Source organism: Budorcas taxicolor, chromosome 12 (assembly GCF_023091745.1).
Source record: "Budorcas taxicolor isolate Tak-1 chromosome 12, Takin1.1, whole genome shotgun sequence".
Classification (NCBI taxonomy): domain Eukaryota; kingdom Metazoa; phylum Chordata; class Mammalia; order Artiodactyla; family Bovidae; genus Budorcas; species Budorcas taxicolor.
Window position 1 is genome coordinate 17,455,865 of NC_068921.1, and position 25,151 is coordinate 17,481,015.

Consider the following 25,151-nt stretch of genomic DNA (forward strand, 5'->3'; position numbering starts at 1 on the left):
CTTCAGACTCTACTACAAAGCCGCAGCCATCAAGACAGTATGGTACTGGCACAAAGACAGAAATATAGATCAATGGAACAAAATAGAAAACCCAGAGATAAATCCACACACCTATGAACACCTTATCTTTGACAAAGGAGGCAAGAATATACAATGGAGAAAAGACAATCTCTTGAACAAGTGGTGCTGGGAAAACTGGTCAACCACTTGTAAAAGAATGAAACTAGAACACTTTCTAACACCATACACAAAAATAAACTCAAAATGGATTAAAGATCTAAATGTAAGACCAGAAATTATAAAACTCCTAGAGGAGAACATAGGCAAAACACTCTCGGACTTACATCACAGCAGGATCCTCTATGACCCACCTCCCAAAAAATTGGAAATAAAAGCAAAAATAAACAATTGGGACCTAATTAAACTTAAAAGCTTCCCATGTGTTTTTAAGAAAATTATTAGGATGTTCCTTATTGCTCCTTAGGAACCCACTTTTAAGAACTGATAGAATCTCCTGGACCCTTTTATAAGGGAACAAGAAAAGGTCAGCATCCTTGGTAGAAAAGAACTTATTTTTTTTTTATTTTAGCTTGCCTTTCATTTTTACCTGAACTAAAATGACACATTTTCAGTTCAGTTTCAGCCTTATGCATGGCCAAAACTATTGACACTGGCATCAAAGACCAACCTAACTTTATCATGTTGTATTCTCCTTTTTGCATACTGTAACCCAGTGAGGCTTCATTCCTTATTTGCACACACAGTCCATTCACCTCTCATGCCCTTAAACACAGGGTTTTCTGACTATAACATCTCCTCCCTAATGTTGTCTTCTACTAAAATGCCTTCATTCTTTAACTCTCAGCTCATTTCTACCTCTTTTGGGAAATCTTTTCTGGCTGCCTGAATCCTAAGGGATCCTCCTGTTACCCCTCTCTTAAACAAGATGGCACTCATGGGATCACCCAAACAAATAAGCATTTTATAACATATTTATTTATTGAATGTTCCCTCTGCCTAATTTTTATTTCCTCAGAGTTCTGTCAGCTTCATTGGAGAAAGAGCCATGCGTTTTGATTTAACTGTATCGCCCTCAGCATTGAGCACAGGCTGACAAACAGAAGTTGCTGAATTAATATTTTTGGCAGATTAATTTCATATCCAAAATCATTGTCCCCATTTTATATTACGACATAACTTCTTCACAACATAATAGAACTTGTATAAGCAAGATTATAAAATTATTTTTAATTAAAACCAAAAGTATATATATTCTAACTGGGCCAAGAGAAAAAATGACTTAGTAGTTTATTACTCTTCTGCAATAGATTAACTAAAAGTTTGGCATGATATCATAACAGGAATAAACCTGCAAAGGAGAATGGGAGGTTAGTGACTGACAAATGTGTTGCATTTGTGCTTTTTCATTCTGAGATAATGCATTCACTTCTCTCTTCCACCTACATTTTTTACATTAAATGTTTCCTTGGATTGGTAAATTTATAAGGATATTTTTCATTAGCTCCAGGTGTGTGTACGTGTGCTAAATTTAGCATCTAAACACAAGCTATATTAGTACATCTTGGAAAATCACACCATGGAGAGGAAGACCAGTGATCCTCATGTTTTAGGGAGTCAAGAGCTTAGAAACTGATATTATCTTTTAAGACTGAATCCTGTCGTGGAGATGCTGGTCTATACCTTAACCTTCTTTACTCTCATCCCCAGGGACTTGCCCCCTGTCTTTGATACAGGGTAAAGGAAAAAAATGTTTTGACATATAATGATAGAATCATAAGCATAAGCCTTACTACAAACCACTGAATTTTCGCTTTAATTTCTGAAGACAATCACTCTTGTTCCCATTTTACAGATGGTAAACTGAGGCAGAGGGATTACATGATCTGTCCCAGATCATATAGATACAGGTGACAGAGCTAGATTTAGAAGACTTACAGTCCATCTCGAGTCCACACTGTAAATACCAAACTGTAAGTTATCTTTGTCTATTATAATAGCTATCAGCTTATTATTATGATATTATTAATTGGGGAAATATAATTTCTCTAACAGACTATGACAGAAAAACTAGATTTACACTCAAAAAATGAACATGCATGAAGTTTATCATGCCATTCTATCTTAAGTGACTGGCTACAATATTATGAAAAATGAAAGAGTTTATAAGTTTTGTGTAAGCCCCGAAATGCCTGTTTCCTCTTCTTGATACCTGGAGGCCCTTTCTTTTCTTGGTTCAGGGAGGAAAGCAGCTTACCCTCATGTCCACATGCCTCTCAGGGCCAGCGCCCACTGCTCTGCCTGCTCCCCAGTCCTCTTCATAATCTGATGGGAAGTTGGGGCAAGGAGGGGTGAGCGAAAGTTAGGCCGATTCTAGTACGTATTAGCAAGTCTTGAGGAAAGATAAGCCATGCTCATTTGCTGGATACGCTGTAGATCGGGCTTCCCCAGTGGCACAGCAGTAAAGAAGCCACCTGTAATGCAAGCTGTAATGACCCAGGCTTCCCTGGCAGCTCAGACCGTGAGGAGTTTACCTGCAATGTGGGAGACCCAGGTTTGATCCCCAGGTGGGGAAGATCGCCTGGAGAAGGAAATGGCAACCCACTCCAGTGTTCTTGCCTGGAGAATCCCATGGATGGAGAAGCCTGGCAGGTTACAGTCCATGGGTCACAAAGAGTTGGACAGAAGACTGAGCAGCGAACATACACACAAGCCCGTCACTATCGTTGCTGTTTAGAGGCTGTTGTGTCTTGACTCTTTTGTGATGCTGTGTACTGTAGTCCACCAGGTCCCTTGGTCCATGGGATTTCTTAGGCAAGAATACTCAAGTGGGTTGCCATTTCTTCCTCCAGGGGAATCTTCCCAACCCAGGGATCAAACCCTTGTCTCCTGCATTGGCAGGTGGATTCTTTACCACTGAGCTACCAAGTGTTGTATCAGCTTTGTAGGGCTGATGTAACAAATTACTACAGGCTGGGTGGCTGAAAACAATGGAAATCAAAATATGGGTAGAAGACTTAAATAGATACTTTTCCAAAGAAGACATACAGATGGCCAATGAGTACATGAAAAGATGCTCAACATCACTAATTATTAGAGAAATGCAAATCAAAACTACAATAAGGTTTCACCTCACACCAGTCAGAATGGCCATCATCAAAAAAAATCTACAAATAATTAATGCTGGAGAAGATGTGGAGAAAAGGGAACTCCCTTGCACTGTTGGTCGGAATGTAAATTGATACAGCCACTAGTATGGAGGTTTAAAAACTAAAAATAGAACTACCATATGACCCAATGATTGCACTACTGGCCGTATATAGAAGAACTATCATTCAAAAAGTTAGAACTGCCATACGACCCAGCAATCCCACTGCTGGGCATACACTCCTAGGAAACCAGAATTGAAAGAGACACGTGTACCCCAATGTTCATCGCGGCATTGTTTATAATAGCCAGGACATGGAAGCAACCTCGATGTCCATCAGCCGATGAATGGATAAGAAAGCTGTGGTACATATACACAATAGAATATCACTCAGCTATTAATAAGAACACATTTGAATCAGTTCTAATGAGGTGGATGAAACTGGAGCCTATTATACAGAGTGAAGTAAGTCAGAAAGAAAAACACCAATACAGTATATTAATGCATATATATGGAATTTAGAAAGATGGTAATGATGACTCTATATACAAGACTGCAAAAGAGACACAGATATAAAGAACAGACTTTTGGACTCTGTGGGAGAAGGTGAGGATCATTTGAGAGAATCGCATTGAAACATGTATATTACCATATGTGGAATAGATCGCCAGTCCAGGTTCAATGCATGAGACAGGGCACTCAGGGCTGGTGCACTGGGATGACCCAGAGGGATGGGATGGGGAGGGAGGTGGGAGGTGGGGAGGGAGGTGGGAGATGGGGAGGGAGGTGGGAGGTGGGGAGGAGGCTCAGGATGGGGAACCCATGTAGACCCATGGCTGAGTCATGTCAATGTATGGCAAAAACCACTACAATATTGTAAACTAATTAGCCTCCAATTAAAATAAATAAATTTTTTAAAGTTACATGTGCCCAACTGTTCACAGCAGCACTATTTACAATAGCCAAGACAAGGAAACAACCTAAATATCCATTAACAGAGGATTGGATAAAGAAGATGGCGTACCAAATCGAGTCATTTGCAGAGACTTCGATGGACCTATCGGCTGTCATACAGAGTGAAGTAAGTCAGAAAGAGAAAAACAAGTATTGTGTATTAATGCACACATGTGGAATCTAGAAAAATGGCACAGATGATCATATTTGCAAAGCAGAAAAAGAGACACAGACATAGAGAACACATGTATGGGCACCAAAGGGGAAGTAGGGTGGGTTGGAGGAATTGGGAGACTGGCATTGACATACATGCACTATTGACACTATGGTATAAAATAGGTAACTAATGAGACCCTACTATATAGAGGGAACTCTACGCAGTGCTCTGTGATGACCTAAATGGGAAGGAAATCCAAAAGGGAGGAGATATTTATATACTTAAAGCTGATTCACCGCGCTGTACAGCAGGAAGTATCACAACAGTGTAAAGCAGCTATACTCCAATAAAAATTAATTTAAAAGATAAAATAAAAATCAAAATAGGAGAATTTATTCTCTCACAGTTATGGAGGCAAGAAGTTCAAAATTGAAGTGTTGGCAGGGTTGGTTCCTCCTTGGTTCTTAGGGAGGACCTGGCCTGAAGCACGACCAGCAATCCGTAGTGTTCCTTGGCTTGTAGGCACACCACTCCAATCGTGGCCTCTGTCTTCATGTGTCTTCTGTGTAGCTCTATGCACACATTTCCCTCTTCTTACGAAGACATCAGTCACGGAGTTAGGACCCACTCTGATCCAGTATGGGCTCATCTTAACTGATAACACCTACAAACCTCTCTTTCCAAATAAGGTCACACTCTCATATACAGGAGATAGGATTTGACTGGATCTGTTGGAGAGTGCAGTTCAGTCCCCAACAGGTACCTCTGACCAATTTAAGACTTTCAAAGCAATAAGCCTACCTTAAGTCTTAGTCTTGGAGCTCAGTACTACCAGTTTGAAGAGCAGTTGATGTAAGACCAAACTGTGAGAGAGAATATGGTGTCCTTTTTCAGTCTTTAGCTGACTTTGTCAGTTTTTTGGTCTGATTTTAGAAGAGTTTAACTCTGGTTGTTGGGAAGAAGCTGTGACCCAAAAGGAACGCTTACTCTTGTCTTCGTGCAGGCGAATTTCTACCACGTGCAAACAGTGTTAGAAGAATGTACAGCTTCCTCAGGTCTTGCTTTAGCCTGGCATGTATCTAATATTAATTCAGTCTTGTTAATTTGTGAATACATTTCCTGTTATGACTAGAAGTGCTCAAAAATGTGTATCTCATTAAAAAATTATCCCATTTCACTTTATCTCTAGTTATATTAGCTTTTCATGTGCATGTGTGCTAAGTCACTTCAGTCGTGTCCAACACTTTGCAACCCCATGGACTGTAGCCCGCCAGGCTTCTCTGTCCATAGGATTCTCCAGGCAAGAGTACTGGAGTGGGTTGCTTTGCCTGCCTCCAGGGGATCTTCCTGACACAGGGATTGAACTCGTGTCTCTTAGGTCTCCTCATTGGCAAGTGGGTTCTTTACCATTAGCATATTCCTTCCCATGACTAATGATCATACATCTGTTTTTACTTTTTTGTAGGTAATTACAATATGGAATTTATGACCTTTATCTGGCACTTGTCACAGTAAAAAAAAATTAGTAAGTTACAGAAATATAAAATTCCTTTTAAGAATAAGAATACTAAAGACAGTATTTCAATATACTAGTGCATTTCTATGAGTATGTATTTTTATATCATGAGGTTAAATTTAGATGTTCTTATTTTTGTGCTGTTTTAACTTTCATAGCATCTCATAATTATTTACCACATTATTAAAACTCTTAACAAAATCTTAACAGCTGAACAATATTTTATCACATGGCTTCACTATAGTGAAAGTGAAAATTGCTCAGTCGTGTCCAACTCTTTGCAACCCCATGGACTGTAAAGTCCATGGAATTCTCCAGGCCAGAATACCAGACTGGGTAGCCTTTTCCTTCTCCAGGGGATCTTCCCAACCCAGGGATTGAACCCAAGTCTCCTGCATTGCAGGCGGATTCTTTACCAGCTGAGCCACAAGGGATGCTCTTACTGTAGTGAAATTACCTAGTATCTTTATATAGTTACCCATTCCTCTTTTTTGAAGATTGGAGGGTTTCCAATTTTTCTTTATTAAAAAGAAAAATGACCATGATTACCAATTTTGGATATAAATAATTGTTCATAACTGTGCTTATTTTCCAAGTACTTATGTTTAGATGGGGAAACAATTAGTTAAAAGGTATGAATAATTTAGAAGTTCTTGATATATATTAACGAATTTAGTAGGAACCAGATTTTACCAGTTTATATATAATCTCAATAATTGATGAGTGTGTCTCTCCACTGTAGTTTTACCATAATTTTACTTAATCATGCAAATGAAAATGCTTTCATTAATTTCTAGTGAAGATGTTGAAGGAACAAAACATCTTTGTTAAAAAAAAATCTTTGTTTCTTCGTAACAAAAGAAAAAAATAAAACAGGTAAGCATCATTTGTATTAGGTTATCAAAGAACTGTAGACACGAGGAAATGCTGGTGAACTGAATTCTAGATGCAAAACTACATAGGCAATCAGACAGCAGTGTGAACATGCGTACGTGGGATCAACCATTTGTTCTGGGTTTGAGTGCTTAGAGAAGCAAAACTAGATGTTTTGTAAGATATCACTGCCAAAAAAAAAAGAAAATACACTGAACCTTTAAAATTAGGGTGAGATGGCAGAACAGAAGGAGATTTAGAAGAGCTCCAAATGCCAAAAAAAAAAAAAAAAAAAAAATCACCCAGCTTGATAATTCTCATTCACCCACAGAATTTTACTGAGAAGGCAAGAATGAACGTGCTGGAAAGCAGAGAGAATTAGCGCCTCTGATTGTAATTAAGTTCTCGAAATCTGCTGGGGGGAATCCAACAGCTCATCAAGCCGATGTGAAACTGCAGGATGGTCCCTTTATAGCGCAAATGCTACTGAAGATAAAGAGATTGATAACTTGATGACAGTAATGTGAGAGGTTGGAAACTGTGTTAAATTGAGCTGAATTAAATATATTAAAGCTGTGGTACCAGTACCAGCTAAACTTGATCGTTTTTGGAATATGAATAACCAGTCCCTTACCCCTGCAGTCAAAGAGAGACCAGAATATTCTCTAGGGAAAACAAAAACAAAAACCAAAAAATGACATTTCAGTCTCCATGTTTCTTTAAAACACAATATCCATAATACAACTTTAAAAATGTTGACACATTGAGAAAACAACAACCAATATTACCAAAAGGAAAAAAGCAAAAAAGAGGTGGATGCAAAGATGATCCAGATATTGGAATTAGTAGTGTGCTGTGCTGTGCTGAACCCAACTCTTTGCGACCCCCTAGATTGTAGCCCACCAGGCTCCTCTGTCCATGGGATTCTCCAGGCAAGAATACTGCAGTGGGTTGCTATGCCCTCCTCCAGGGGATCTTTCCAGCCCAGGGACTGAACCCATTGATCCCGCATTGCCGGCAGATTCTTTACTGTTTGAACCACCAGGAAGGCCCAAGAATAGTGGAGTGGGTAGGCTATCCCTTCTCCAGGGGAGCTTCCCGATCCAAAAAGCTAACTTGGGGTCTCTTACATTGCAGGTGGATTCTTTACCAGCTGAGCTATCAGGGAATTAGTAGACAAGGATTTAAATAATTGTTACATTTCCCAGTTTAAAGGGAAAATGATTTAATGGATAAAAAGAGATTCTCAAGGAAGAAATGAAAACTGAAAAAATGTAAATTCTACAGAAAATATAACATCAAAAAACAATGTATTCGATATCTACACATTTGAAAAACTGCAAAAAGTTACTGAGAGAAACTCAAGATTTAAGTAACAAAGATATAAACCATGTTTATGGACTGAAACCATGAATATTTTTAAGATATCAGTTCTTTTCAAATTGTTAATACTAAAAAAAAAACTCAATTAAAAAAATAGGATTCATTTCCAGTTTTGGGCAATGTATAGAGTAGGTGAAATTCTCCCTGTTGTTCTTCCTAGAAAATACCACAGAAAACAGAAGGAAAACACAGAATACCCTCAAAATTGGCAAAAAGAAGACACACTGGCCCGGGATTTAAGGCATCGAATATCAACACGCAGTGAGTTCCCCCAGTTTACTGTTTGCCTCAAGTATGTCAAACTGGGTGATTAAATCCTGGACGTACCAGTGGGTTCAGACAAGAAACCCTCCTGTCTTTCACCGGTGGACCAAGATAAATGCAGCATAGCAAGACAGAAAACTCCTAGATAATAACTGTGTTACTTCAAACACCAAAGAAAAAACCGTGGCCTCAACCCACCTTCATCAACGAAGGCCAAGTGACAGGAACTAGACTTCCATTCTCATCTGGCTGCAGTGAGACACCAGGGTGGAGGTCAGAGAAGTTTGCATGAGGATCCAGGACTTCATCCCTACCGGACAGTAGCAAGTACCACCCCCACACTGCCATGCCAGAGAAGACAACACGGAGAGGAGTGATGAGGGGTCATCCCTCTCAGAGTAGAAACAGAAACCAGGAGAGGAACCTGGATTCTTCCCCAAACCTGACAGAAATGAGGCAGCAAGAAAAAAAAAGAAAGGAAAGCAGCAGAGAAACACCACCTTACCTATGGGGAAGAAATAATTTGAATGGCACAACTGTCATAAGAGATTATTGAAACCAGAAGAAAGTGACGCACCATTTTTCAAGGGCTAAAAGAACTTTCAACCCAGAATTCTGCATGTAGAGAAAATATCGTTCAGGAATGAAGGGTAAATCAAGGTATTCTCAGAGGAAAGAAAATTAAGAGAATTTGTTACTCAGAGACCTATCCTAATTTTAAAAGAAATCCTTGGGACAGTTAGTAAATGATAAAAGAAGGAATATTAGAACATTATGAATAAAAAATGAAAAATGAAACAAGGAAAATATCAGTATCCTCTAAGCTATGTTTGATGATTTAGACAAAAATATTATTATTAAGACTTTCAGTGTATGTAGAAAATATTTAAGATTGTCATACTATAAATAATGAAGAGTGAGCGAGTGAACTGAACTGAAAAGAAAGTATCCAGTTGATACAATATCAACATCCGTAGACTGAAATAAGTATGTGTCCATAATGAAATACTTTATAAAAGACACATACACAAAGATATCCAAAAATATTACAGAAAAAACTATAGAAAAAAATGAAATTTCAAAAATATTCAATGAACCCACAGGAAAGCAGGAAAAAGACAACAGAGGAGGAAAAATGAGACAAACAGAAAAATAAGAAATACAATGTCAGACATATCAATAATCACATTAAATGTAAATGATTTCTAGACACCAGTTAAAATACAAAGATTGGAAGAGTGGAAGAAATATGACACAACTGGGTGATGTCTACAAGAAACTCACCTCAAATATAACAATATAGGCAAGCTGAAAGTAAATTTATGTAAAAAGATATGTCATACAAACATAAGGCAAAAGGAAGTTGGAGCCTTTATATTAATATCAGATAAACCAGTTCTCAGTCACTCAGTCATGTCTGACTCTTTGCAACCCCATGAACTATAGCCCACCAGGCTCCTCTGTCCATGGGATTTTTCAGATAAGAATACTGGAGTGGGTTGCCATTTCCTTCTCCACAGATAGACAAGAATTCATAACAAAATATATATCAGGAAGAGGGCGTGAAACTATATAATGATAATGAGGTCAATTAATTAGGAAACAGTTTCAAAATGTGTGAATCGCATGCAAAATTGAAAAGATAAAAAAACAAATTCACAATTATAGCTGGGAGACCTTAACAAAATTGATAGAATGGTGGTGGTTTAGTCGCTAAGTTGTGTTCGACTCTTGGGACTCCATGGATTGTAGCCTGCCGGTCTCCTCTGTCCATGCAATTCTCCAGGCAAGAATCGATAGAATAACTAGGCAGAAAATCATCAAATATATAGAAGAATTCAACATCACCATCAACCAATCAATATTATAGAATAGTCCAACAAGATCACATTCTATTTAAGCAGAACATTTACCAAGACAGAACATACAAGGGACCAAACAAACTTAACAAATTTCAGTTCAGTTCAGTTGCTCAGTCGTGTCTGACTCTTTGCGACCCCAGGAATCGCAGCATGCCAGGCCTACCTGTCCATCACCAACTCCCGGAGTTCACTCAGACCGTCCATCAAGTCAGTGATGCCATCCAGCCATCTCATCCTTTGTTGTCCCCTTCTCCTCCTGCCCCCAATCCCTCCCAGCATCAGTCTTTTCCAATGAGTCAACTCTTCGCATGAGGTGGCCAGAGTATTGGAGTTTCAGCTTAGCGTCAACTCTTTGTATGAGGTGGCCAAAGTATTGGAGTTTCAGCTTTAGCATCATTCCTTCCAAAGAAATCCCAGGGCTGATCTCCTTCAGAATGGACTGGTTGGATCTCTTTGCAGTCCAAGGGACTCTGAAGAGTCTTCTCCAACACCACAGTTCAAAAGCATCAATTTTTCAGTGCTCAGCTTTCTTCATAGTCCAACTCTCACATCCATACATGACCACAGGAAAAACCATAGCCTTGACTAGATGGACCTTTGTTGGCAACAAATTTACAAGAACTTAATTGGAGAAGGCAATGGCACCCCACTCCAGTACTCTTGCCTGGAAAACCCCATGGATGGAGGAGCCTGGTAGGCTGAAGTCCATGGGGTCACTAAGAGTTGGACATGACCGAGTGACTTCACTTTCACTTTTCACTTTAATGCACTGGAGAAGGAAATGGCAGCCCACTCCAGTGTTCTTGCCTGGAGAATCCCAGGGATGGGGGAGCCTGGTGGGCTGCCGTCTATGGGGTCGCACAGAGTTGGACACGACTGAAGTGACTTAGCAGCAGCAGCAATCATATGAAATCTGTTTCGTGATCACAATAAAATCAAACTAGAATCAGTAACAGAAAGAGAACCTAAAAATCTCTATAAACACTCAGAAACTGAACTGGATACTTTAAAATAATCCACAGGTTAAATAACAATTCTCAAGGGAAATAACACTAAGTGCTTACATTAGAAAATGGGGAAAATCTCAAGTCAGTGATCTAAGCTTTCACCTTAATATATTTGAAAATTTAATCCAAAGCAAACAGAAGGAAATAAAGATAACTGCAGAAATCAATCAAAATACAGTAAAAACAACAGAGAAAACAGATGAAGCAAAGGACTTTTCTTTGAAAAGATTGATAAAATTCATAACCTTCTATCAAGGCTGACAAAAAAGAGAGAGGCATGAATTATCAGACATGAACAAAACAAGAATATCCTCCAGACACTGCAGACATCAAGTGATAATAAGGAAATCCTTAGAACCAGCTCTGAACACATGAGTGTGACAACTTACATCTTCCTATCAACCTACAAGTATTTCAAAATGAAAAACAAATGGGAAAAACTTTTGAGCACTCTACACAAATAGATGTTCAAATGGCCAGTAAGTTCATTAAAAGTTGCTTAAAATCAGTAGTCCTAGGGAAAATGCAAATTAAGATCACTGGTCATCTCAGTAATCCCACACGTTTATATTACTCATTTAGATTAACACTGAGTAAACTTCGATGTAAATAAGCTTGTAAATATTTGCAGCTTACTGATTTAGGAAGCGCTGCTTTGAGTAATATTCTGTTTCTCCACCCAACTACTTCTCTGTCTTTGATTTCCTAGTTTGCCTCCCCTGCCATTTTCATGTAGCCCTTTGGATTGATGAGTCATCGTGGACGTCTTGCCTAAGCTTCTAGCTCAGCTACTTTCTAGGAGGTTTTCTTCAGGATCCCATCTAATGTCCCACTGGATTCTAAGGAAGAAGCCCTGCCCCAAATCGATCCTCAACCTCCTGTCGGTTGCTCTGAAAAGAGGGCCACCTTCCACTCTTCAAGCTGTCCTCCCATCATTCCTCATGGCCAACTCATGCACAACCAAGATTGATATTCAGTTGGCATATACAAGTTGTTAATATATTAAAAACAAGGGACATGCTTACAATTAGTATGAACTTTCTCATACTTTCTTTAACCAAGAGGAGGAAACAGAGAAACAAGGGAAACGAAAAGTATCTGGAAGATAGTCTGTGTTTAGATCAGAAAATCATTTGGATGCCAGACTAAAATGCTGATATGTTTTTAGGGAATGAGAGACAACGGGATCAGAAACACAGGTCCTTGTTTGTTTTGGAGAAGAAATAATGTGATTTGGCTTATGTTTTGGGAAGATAACTCCCAAACTTAATTTATGGATAATTTCTGGCAAGTAATACTATTACACTGTAAAGATTAAAAAGCATAACCACGTATTTTCTGATTTTGACTCACTCCGCTCACTATCCTTGGAGAAATTTTCTATAAAGAAGCAACCATCCCAATCAAAAGGTCCTATGTCTCAAACATATCACATCTTTAGCATTCATATCTCCAAAGATAATACATAAGCCATAGATCTTTTAAAAGGATCACATTGAGAGGATTGTAAATGATGAGAAATAGGATAGGAATTGAAGGAGAGCTAGCACACAGGAAAGACCACATTAAGCTCATCTAGAGAATGAGTCAAAAATAGGAGAATCCACTCTTCCTACATTTTCCAAAGCTGTTAAAAGCTGAATTAAGTGGCCTCACTTTGGGTGGCATATTTTTGCTTCTAATGACATAACTTGAGCAGCAAGATTTAAAATGTTCTCACTCCACTCCTCCTTGTCTCTTGAATGTAAATGATAGTAAAGATATGAATGTGAAAAGGTTAACTTTTAAGTATTTGCTTTTACATTTGTAATACTATGGAGAAAGTTTTATTTGTTGATAAATATGTTCAAAAATATGTTTCAGGTTCAGACAATGTTAAATTTCCTACTTGAACTTGGCTTTGAATTTTTCCAGCATTATTGTATTACTAACATCACTACAAAATGTATAGGTCTGCTGGATCAGAAAAGGGTCAGTACTATTAATGTCTTGAAACTGATATTTTGCTGTGACACTGCCGTGTTCACTCTGAGATGCTTAGCAGCAACCTTGACCTCTGAACTTTAGATGGCACCATCACCCTCTACCAGTTGGTATAGTCAAAAATATTAGCAGACATTGCCAGATGTCTCCTGGGGAAGCAAAGATGCAAAAGTGGAGCAATCACCATAAGACTCTTTGGGCACAGAACATTCCTGAAAGAGGGATCACCAGTGCAAACCCCTGAGGTGAGCATGTGCCAGATATGCTTGAGGTGCAGCAGGGAGGTCAATGAAGCTGGAGCAGAGTCAGGAAGAGCAAAAAGACATTGGAGATAAAATCATGTAGATACAGAGCAGAAGAGGTAGATTTAGGGGTCTTGAAGGACGTAAAAAGAACTTTGACTTTTCTCCATCCAAATTTAGTAGTCATTGAATGACTCTGAGCAGGGGTGTAATGTGATTATTTAAATTGAAAAAGAGTTACTTGACTTTTGTGTTGAGAAAATACAGGATTTATGGGGTGACTGCAGAAGCAAGAAGGTCACCTAGAAGACTGCTGCAGTGACCTAGAAGAGAGATGGTGATTGAATCTGTTTTTTATGATGGAATCTATTGCCTTCTTGTGGGAGGTGGTGGGAATGAGGTCAGTATGTTAGCAAGAATAAGGGTCTTAGAAAACTTATTGTCTGAGAGAGCCACCTGAGTCTGGTGAGGTCTTTTTCAGGGAGTAGGGAGGCCTCTGGGGGCTGAAAAGTCTTGCTTAGACGATGAATCATGCATCATACTTCTTTCTCATGCATTGGCACTTCCCGTTACAATTTAGAATGAACAAAAAATAGAATCAATGAAAAATAATTTTTCACAGTGACTAAGTGTTTACCACAATCTAAAGCAATGTTTCAAACATCATTTCTCATAATCCTACATGGTAGGTACTATAATTACATACATTGTACAGATGAGAAAACAGAACTGAAGCAGAGAGGGGCTGAGTATCTTGCTCATGGTTACACAGCTAGGAAAGATGGAGCTGGGATTTATACACAGGATGTCTGATTCACAGCCCCTTGAAATCACATTGAAAAGCAGAGACATTACTTTGCCAACAAAGGTCTGTCTAGTCAAAGCTATGGTTTTTCCAGTGGTCACGTATGGATGTGAGGGTTGGACTATAAAGAAAGCTGAGGGCTGAAGAATTAATGCTTTTGAAATGTGGTGTTGGAGAAGACTCTTGAGAGTCCCTTGGACTGCAAGGTGATCAAACCAGTCCATCCTAAAGGAAATCAGTTCTGAGTATTCACTGGAAGGACTGAAGCTGAAACTCTAATACTTTGGCCACCTGATGAGAAGAATTGACTCATTAGAAAAGACCCTGATGCTGAGAAAGATTGAAGGTGGGAAGAGAAGGGGATGACAGGTAATGAGAGGTTAGATGGCATCACCGACTTGGTGGACATGAGTTTGAGTAAGCTCCGCGAGTTGGTGATAAACAGGGAGGCCTGGCATGCTGCAGTCCATGGGGTCACAAAGAGTTGGATACGACTGAGCAACTGAACTGGACTGGACTGAAATCATTGCCACTGATATAAAATAAAATTTTTAAGTGTAAATGATTGCCAAATGACAAGAAATGGCAATGTTTCTAAACTGGATAGAGAATAGCAGAATAAGACAACATAAAATTCCATGTGGTGGTTCAACTGAATAAATGAAGAAAGTAAAATGGTTTTAATTAAGAAGGGAGAAGATCCTCAAGGACTGGGGCAGAGACTGACCAGTGAAGTTCTTGGGTCTATGAATCAGAGGAGAGCTTTGAGGCTCCTCCAGCAGAGCAATGAAGAGCTGTGCTATAGTTCCGTGAAAACAGGCTTAGCTCTCCCCAGGGCTAGTGTCCTTATCCTGCACAGTGCAGACTCCATAGTTCCACGCAAACACAGAAGCTACTTTGCCAAAGTGCAAAAGGGAGCAAGGTTTTTACCTTCAGTTAGTGCCTACTATGTGCCAGGCACTTTGCTAGATTCTTGAGTATAAATATGACCATATAGAACCCTTATCTCAGGAAAGTGTTAGCTCAGCTGTGTCTGACTCTTTGCAACTTCTTGAACTATAGTCTGCCAGGCTCCTCTGGTGGGCGAGAATTCTCCAGGCCAGAATACTGGAGTGGGTAGCCATTTCCTTTTACAGGGTATCTTCCCAACCCAGGGTTCCCTGATGACTCAGATGGTAAATAATCCACCTGCAATGAAGGAGACCCAATCCCCAAAGTCCAATCCCTGGGTTGGGAAGACCCCCTGGAGAAGGGAATGGCTACCCACTCCAATATTCTTGCCTGGAGAATTCCAAGGAAAGAGGAGCCTGACAGGCTACAGTCCATGGTGTCGCAAAGAGTCAGACACGACTGAGCAATTTTCACTTTTATTTCAAGAAACTTCAGAGTGTTATCTCATATACTCATCCGTTTAATCTGAAAATAAATATTTTTTGAAAGATGTGAGATTTCTTATGTTTATTCTTTCCTTTCTCTGTCCCAATATGAGAGTGAACAGTTACTGGGTTCTTAGATAACCCACGTCTTCACATCCTGTGATGAAAAATATGGTTACCTGGGTCCAGGCTTATACACAGGGACAGCATTTTCAAATTTCCCTGAGCCGTTGATAAGGCACACTAATATTGAAGCCACTCGGCTCACTAAAGGACCCGTCCCCCATTGCTCAGTTCCTCCCTGACCCCTTCTCACTCAAATTTTTCCATCTGCTTTTGTATCACAGTCATTAATAAAAATCTGACAGGAGCGGTCTTCATGGAAGAAGTATTACATAGAAGGAAAAACAGAAGCCGAGGACAGAAGTTTGTGGAACACCCACTCTTAGCGCAATGGGAAGAGCAGACTGCAGAACCATCAGTAATATATGGAGGACAATTGGTGATAATACACCTCCATAGAAGCCAAAACCTTGAGCATATAAAGATTTGTATTAGGCTAAGACTTGATTTCATTTAATAAGTGGGTTTTTCACTTTCATTTATTCCTCTTGAAATCTGCCAGACTCTGAGGGGTCTGGGTGTTCACTGATTACTTGGTTCAGTTTCAGATTTACTGATACTTATAAAGCATCTGTTATAGTCCACGTACCTTTTAATACTTTCTAAATGAGCTTCTAAAACCATGCTTTATTTGGAATGATATCTAAACTTTACAGTGTTCACCTCTTTTGTGTGTATCATTTCTATTTCCATCTACCTACCTACTTGCCCACCAAGAAGGTAAGGATCTGCTGAAATCACGCGGAGCTAGATATAAAGTCAAGACAGTATTTTCTCACTGTTTTCAGAAAAATCGGCCACATCTCCATTTCACTCATAAGTAGATTTCCAGTGTTCTTGTTTCTCCAATTATTAAACAGATTTGCAGATGAAACTCAGAAAGCTCAAGATAACCCTTGGCAAAGCACTGCTGTGGTTACTTTTACCATGAAGGACATTTTCACTGGAGGACTAATAATTAAAGAGCACCAGTAAGAGCAAAATACAAAAGAAAAGATCTATATGCTCCTTCCTGGAAAAACTGAAGTAGAAGCATTACTTAAGGCACTTATATAAATATCTTCAATTTGTACAACTGAAGAATTTCAAGCCTCTGGAAGAAAAAGGTAGAGAAACAATAACTGGACTGGAGTTGCTCATAAATGTGCTGTAGGTGAGCTCTTTGAAGAAATTTTTTCTTTCTCTTTTGAAAATGTGATACTCTTGATCCATTTAGTATCTCAGCATGGGCGGAGGTTTATTTCTTGGCCAAGAAATTGAGGCCTATGGAGGTTTGTTGAAGATTACAGTTCCCAGTAGAACCAGGTGAGGGATTACAAATTTGAGCTCTTAATTCTTAGTTCTGGACAAAGGTTTCAGAGGTTATGCTTGCTTTTAAAAATCAGACGAATAATCCTTTGTCACATCATCTCAAACTGCTAGTTTTAGCAACTGAAAAACACCGGTGGGAATTTCTTCCCTGATCCAAGCCAGTTCTCACAGATCATTAACAGTCGTCCAGGAACGTGAAGGATAACCATCTGAGATGAAAACTATGTTGTACTCTGGCTCTATGTTCATTCCATAGACATGTAGGCCAGTGGTCACAATTAAAAAGTCAAATATCCTCTTTCAAGTCATTCACAAATCAAGCAAGAGGAAGGAAATAATACCGAGAAAAGAAAAGATTTATGAATATACTTGAATATAGAAACCAATAGAGAAAACTAATGATACCAAAATCTGGTTCTTTGAAAAGATTCATAAAATCTATGAAACAATAGACACACTAGGAAAAGAAAGAAGACACAAATCAATCAAATCAAGAGTAAAAGAGGAAATATGACTCTGGATCCTCCAGACCTTTAAAAATACATCAAGAGAACATTATAAATACATTTATGTCTATAAATTCAACAACTTTGACTATATAGACTAATTTCTTAAGAAACGCAAGATTCATAGCCTCTTCCAGGAAACAGAATAAGAGGGAACACTTCCCAACATATTTTATGAGGCTGGCATTAAACACTGCCTACCAAAACTGGACGAAGAGTTGTTTGGCTCCACGAGAGTACAGTACACACTTACAAAAATTCATTGAATTATATACATAATTCTCCTTGGGCCTCAGGAATGAATCATAATTCTCAAATACCGATGTTATTAAAGTTGCTGAAAGAGTATGTACATGTACTTTTCCCCAAGGGGGAGTTTTTGATTGTGGTGAAATTGTTATATGACTCAAAATTGTTTTTGTCTTGTATTGCTTTTTTGGAAAAATGGATGGGGAGGTGGAAAAATACTTCTTTGTTCAAATATGTAATATGAAGTTTTTTTCTTCATGCTACTTATGTGAATATAGATGAGTTTACATCAAAGTAATACTGCTTTCAGCCCTAGAAGTGAATCTAAGCTTCTGAGCAAAGCAGATTGCTAAATAAATATTGATGCACCTTAAAATTTGATATGGACAGTGCTAAGATACACTCAGAATGTAAAGGATCCTTTCTCTACTCTTTTTCTCTCCCCTTCTTCCTTCCTTTCTCTTTTCCTATTTTTTTATTTTTATTTTCTTTCTTCTTTCCTTTCCTTCTTCCTTCCTATCCAAGCAGACCAATGTCCTAGACAGACCTGTATCTCTCTGACTGAACCAAAGAATAAAATGGACAAGATAAATGTAAGCAATAGTTATGTTTACAGGCAGCTTATTTTATTGTGAGTGGAGACCTGGTATCCTGGAATAAAATTGTGAAGAAAAATGTTCTGCTTTAGTACTTGGATTGGAAGAGAGAAAAATTCAATTATCTTAAAAGTCCATTAGCTAATTAATAGTTTTATCAGTGTTCCCAAAAGACTTTGGCTCCAATACTTTGGTGGGCAATAGCTCAGTTCAGAAGACACTGAAAAGGGGACACACTAGAAAAGATATTTGCATTGTAAGTCAGAATATGTCATTCAGTAGGGATCACACTTTAGAGAGCTGGGTTGTCGAAAACACAGCCATAAATTCTTCTATCTAAGCCCATCTTCTGAATTTGTAATTATTCGCCTTGAAGGGTGAGTGGGTGACTGAATTCATTGACAGCCTATACAAGTTACATGTTTTGTGAATAACGAATTGATTGAAAAGAGTGGTCTATTTGTTGAAACTAAAAGTGCTTGCCTCTCTAATTTATGACTTAAGGCTCAATCATCTGCATCATAAATTCAGTGGGGCAAATTTACAGCTGCATATAGTCAGTTCAGTTCAGTTCAGTCACTCAGTCGTGTCTGACTCTTTGCTATCCCATGAACTGCAGCAGGCCAGGTCTCCCTGTCCATTACCAACTCCCAGAGTTTACCCAAACTCATGTCCATCGAGTTGGTGATGCCATCCAACCATCTCATCCTCTGTTGTCCCCTTCTCCTCCTGCCCTCAATCTTTCCCAGCATCAGGGTCTTTTCAAATGAGTCAGCTCTTCGCATGAGCTGGTGAAAGCATTGGAGTTTCGGCTTCAACATCAGTCCTTCCAAAGAACACCCAGGACTGATCTCCTTTAGGATGGACTGGTTGGATCTCCTTGAAGTCCAGGGGACTCTCAAGAATCTTCTCCAACACCACACTTGAAAAGTACCAATTCTTCGGTGCTCAGCTTTCTTCACAGTCCAACTCTCACATCCATACATGACCACTAGAAAAACCATAGGCTTGACTAGACAGACCTTTGTTCACAAAGTAATGTCTCTGCTTTTCAATATGCTGTCTAGGTTGGTCATAAATTTCCTTCCAAGGAGTAAGCATCTTTTCATTTCATGGCTGCAATCACCATCTGCAGTGATTTTGGAGCCCCCAAAATCAAGTCTGACACTGTTTCCACTGTTTCCGCATCTATTTCCCATGAAGTAATGGGACCGGATGCCATGATGTTCATTTTCTGAATGTCGAGCTTTAAGCCAACTTTTTCACTCTTCTCTTTCACTTTCATCAAGAGGCTTTTTCGTTCCTCTTTACTCTCTGCCATAAGGGTGGTGTCATCTGCATTTCTGAGGTTATTGATATTTCTCCCAGCAATCTTGATTCCAGTTTGTGCTTCTTCCAGCCCAGTGTTTCTCATGATATACTCTGCATGTAAGTTAAATAAACAGGGTGACAATACACAGCCTTGACACTCCTTTTCCTATTTGGAACCAGTCTGTTGTTCCATGTCCAGTTCTAACTGTTGCTTCCTGGCCTGCATACAGATTTCTCAAGAGGCAGGTCAGGTGACCTGGTATTCCCACCTCCTGCAGAATTTTCCACCATTTATTGTGATCCACACAGTCAAAGGCTTTGGCATAGTCAATAAAGCAGAAATAGATGTTTTTCTGGAACTCTTTTGCTTTTTCGATGATCCAGCAGATGTTGGCAATTTGATCTCTGGTTCCTCTGCCTTTTCTAAAACCAGCTTGAACATCTGGAAATTCACGGTTCATGTGTTGCTGAAGCCTGGCTTGGAGAATTTTGAGCATTACTTTACTAGCATGTGAGATGAGTGCAATTGTGCAGTACTTTGAGCATTCTTTGGCATTGCCTTTCTTTGGGATTGGAATGAAAACTGACCTTTTCCAGTCCTGTGGCCACTGCTGAGTTTTCCAAATTTGCTGACATATTGAGTGCAGCACTTTCACAGCATCATCTTTCAGGATTTGAAATAGCTCAACTGGAATTCTGTCACCTCTACTAGCTTTGTTCATAGTGATCTTCCTAAGGCCCACTTGACTTCACATTCCAGGATGTCTGGTGTGATGTGAGTCATCACACCATCATGATTATCTAGGTCATGGAGATCTTTTTTGTACAGTTCTTCTGTGTATTCTTGCCACCTCTTTTTAATATCTTCTGCTTCTGTTAGGTCCATACCATTTCTGTCCTTTATTGAGCCCATCTTTGCATGAAATGTTCCCTTGGTATCTCTAAATTTCTTGAAGAGATCTCTAGTCTTTCCCATTCTATTATTTTTCTCTATTTCTTTGCATTGATCACTGAGGAAGGCTTTCTTATCTCTCCTTGCTATTCTTTGGAACTCTGCATTCAAATGCATATAATTGGGGCTCAAATCAAATATTCATTCCTCAAACATGCTTTACCAACCCTCTAAGGAATACAGTTCCTCTCTAGTGGCCATTCCACCTTATTACCCTAATTTTTTCAGGGTATTGTCTTTCTACTTCCACCAGAATGCAAGTTCTTTTGGTTTTGGCAGTAGTAACTCAGTTTCTCTTCCTGCATCTTTACACCTTAAAAGAGAGTCTACATGACGCAAGTTATTCATTATTTAATTGAATGTTTAAACCCTGATTGCTAAACATATTCACAGATGTGCCCATAAAGGTGCACTTTTAAACCTCTTAGCACTAAGAAAAGAGGCAGTCATGTAGGGATAGTCCCATGAAAATTATTAAATAGCTGAGTGAATGAATGAGTACAGGTACATGATCGATCTGAAAACTCAGTTTTTGGCTGAGAATAAAAGATCATGGTTCTGAGTTTCTATAAAGTGACATGTTTCCGGGACACTGCTATTTTACATCATACTTGGGATGCCTGAGGTTCTAAACCAAAGAATAACAGTAATACAAATTTCTCAGTTCCTTTAAAATTATCTGCAGTTCCTAGAAGCAACTCACTCACCTCCATCATCTCTAACTGAATGTATACAAAGCACCCCTTTTCCACACACCTTTTTAGGTTGTGTTCATCTTGTCTCAAATTTTCCAAACAGTTAGCACTTATTTGGACTATCATCATCTCCAGTCACCAAAACCCATCATCCACGCCTTCTATGTGATAGTTATGGGTGTTGTGATGGATACTAGAAGAATCTGTATTGTGATGCAGAGAATAATGCCCCCCACAAAGATGCCCACATTCTAATTCTGTAACCTATTAAGAAGTAACCTTCCATAGTGAAAAGGACTTTGGAGGTGTGATTAAGTTAAGCATTGGGCGGAGATTGTTCCTGGATGATCCCAATCAGCAGCATGTGATCCTAAAGGGCCCCATATGAGAAAGATAGGAGGGTCAGAGTCAGAAAAAGCACAATGACAGAAACAGAGGCTTGGAGTTCCACAGGGCCATGAGCCAAGGAGTGTAGGCAGCTTCTAGAAGTTGAAAGAGGCAAGGAAACTGATCCTACTTTAGAATCTCCAGAAAGAACTAAGTCCCACTGATACCTTGATTTCAGTCCAGTGAAATTCATTTTAGACTTCTGACCCCTGGAACTGTAAGAGATGAAATCTATGTTAGTTAAAGCCGCTAAGCTTATAGGAGTTTTGTTACAGGAGCACTAGAAAACTAAAATCAACCAATGGGTTTGATATGGGGCCTTACCACAAGGAGATGACCGGTTAGTTGATTCTTCAGTTTTTATCTATAGTTAGTTGTTCAGTCCTTCACATCCCTGAATACTCCCTTCATAAGCTCTACAGCATTCATTACAACCTTTACATTCTCACTCAAGCATTCATTCTCCATTCCCTGTCAATATATTTATTATTTCATAATTTAGCTGCATTGCAACCTCCTGATGATATTCCCTATTTCTGATTCTTTCACCATCTGTGGACCAACTAGATGTATTTTCTTACCAAGCCACTTGGTCATGGAGCTCGACTCTCAAGGTATTATAGACTGAAGGCTCAATGTATCATAACCATTATCCAATGGCTCAGCCTTTCTTGGTAACTTTCACTTCCTCCACAGCCCTACCCTACACAAGCCATCTTCTGTAGTGTGTCATGTATTAGCAAAGCCTTTTGCTAGATTACCTCTATCTTTTCAGTTATCTCTCTCTCTACCTATTCCCAGAAACTGCACCAAGTGCTCTCAAACATTCCATATCTTTTTTCTGCGCCTTTTTCATGCTACCTCTTTGCCTAAAATCTTCTCTCATTGTATCTATTAGGATGTTAGCTGTCCCTCAAAGTACAAGTCCAAAACAACCATATTCTCCTAAAGGGGACAGCACTATCACATTAACTATAACTCATTCTCTCTCCCTCCCTCATCTCAACAATCAAGGTGTGATATAAATCCCTAGAGCAGAAGTGTATGGATTATCTGGCTCCTAGAACTTTTGTTTCAAGCCAAACATTTTCTAAGTTTATGTGCCAATTGACTTTGTTCCATCGTTGGTTTGAGGGCATGTCATAGCTTCTTAGAGAAAAGATGTCTCCCTGAGTGTCTCTCTCATGCACTGAACTGAGAGGAGCAACATGTGAAGGGAAGAAAGCTCTGGTTTAAGAGCAAGGACTCCAGACTCATTGACCCGGCTGTGCCCCTAGTCAGTTATATAACTGGCATTAAGTCACTTAACTTCTTTGATATTCATGCATCAAAAACTTCATGCAGTTTTCACATACATGCATGGAGATTATCCCCAATTTCAATGGACTATTGGAAGTGAAAAGAGCTACAGGAAGCAAAGGAAATGTGTACTCAGGAAATATGCTTGCTTGCTCTGCCTGTTAGAAGTCTTAGCTCTCAAGGTTGAGGCTTGGTTTGGTGGAATGAGTTCAAATTCACACTGACTCTACTGGAATTATATGATACTTGGTATTATTGCAATGAAGATGCAAGATAGTGCTGACCTTCAGTTCAGTTCAGTCGCTCAGTCATGTCCAACTCTTTGCAACCCCATGAATCGCAGCACGCCAACCTTCCCTGTCCATCAGCAACTCCCGGAGTTCACTCAGACTCATGTCCATCGAGTCAGTGATGCCATCCAGCCATCTCCTCCTCTGTTGTCCCCTTCTCCTCCTGCCCCCAACCCCTCCCAGCATCAGAGTCTTTTCCAATGAGTCAACTCTTCGCATCAGGTGGCCAAACTACTGGAGTTTCAGCTTTAGCATCATTCCTTCCAAAGAAATCCCAGGGCTGATCTCCTTGAGAATGGACTGGTTGGATCTCCTTGCAGTCCAAGGGACTCTCAAGAGTCTTCTCCAACACCACAGTTCAAAAGCATCAATTCTTTGGCGCTCAGCTTTCTTCACAGTCCAACTCTCACATCCGTACATGACCACTGGAAAAACCATAGCCTTGACTAGATGGACCTTTGTTGGCAAAGTAATGTCTCTGCTTTTCAATATGCTATCTAGGTTGGTCATAATTTTTCTTCCAAGGGGTAAGCGTCTTTTAATTTCATGGCTGCAGTCACCATCTGCAGTGATGGTGTGGATAAATTAATAAAAAAATATTTACTAGCTGTGCATGTGCTTTGAGGATGCACACACATACACACACACACTCTCTCTCTCCATTCAGAAAACAAAGGAAACACTGGTATTGAAATGGCCTGCAATCCAAACAGGAAACTGATCTCAGACATAAGAAAGGCACAAAGATATACTGCAACATAGAAACAAAATGGTACCATGCTTATATAGTAATAACAACCATATAGCATTGACCATGGACTGTGTGTGTGCATGTTAAGTCGCTTCAGTCAAATCCAACTCTTTGTGACCCTACAGACCGTAGCCCGCCAGACTCCTCTCTCCATGGGATTCTCAGGCACGATTACTGGAGTGGGTTGCCATGCCCTCCTCCAGGGGATCTTCTTGACCCAGGAATCGAACCTCTGTCTCTTACATCTCCTGCATTGGCAAGCAGGTTCTTTACCACTAATGCCACCCAACATATAAACAAAATGGTATCACGCTTATATAATAACAATAACAATAACAAACATACAGCATTTACAATGCAGTAGAAACTATTAATAGTTGAAGCATTTTGCATGCATGACTGTATCCACTCCCCACAACAAGCTTATGTGGTAAGTGCTGTTGGTATCTTCATTTCACAAATGAGGAGACTGGGAGGGTAGCTGGCCCATGGTCACAGAGTTGGTAGCAGAGCTGAAGTTCCACACTCTCCATCACTCCATGCCTCTCAAGGGTGGCATGCCATCTCAGATCACTGGAAATAATCTTGTCCTAATTCCTGCCACGATTTTGAAAATAGAGTTTGTGTGAAGAAATAAGGATTCTTATTTTCTAAGATGATGAGAATTCATCTCAACTATTACTTTTTGCCAGGGAGCCCCACCTGACCAGCCCCCTTCTCCCTCTGATCCAGACAGTTGTAGTGACCCAGGTCCATGGTCTACACATCCATGGCACCTAGACTTGCCCGTATCATTAGACTTGAACCACTCTGCAGAAGTGCGGTTTTTTTTGGTCTCATCTTCTACATTTTAAAGCTCATAAGCAACAGCGTCCTTTATCTTTATAACCTCAGCATTTATCCTGGAGCTGATCTCAATATATGTGTGTAGCATGAATGCCCATAAACATTTTTCTTCTTGGCAGGTTTATTTTTATTCATGGCAGGCTTTATATAAGAACTATCAGTCTCTTCAATGGAGAGTGTTTGATGAAAGGAATCAATGGGGATGTGATAACTGGATAATTCTATGGCTATGCCAGATGTTGTGTGT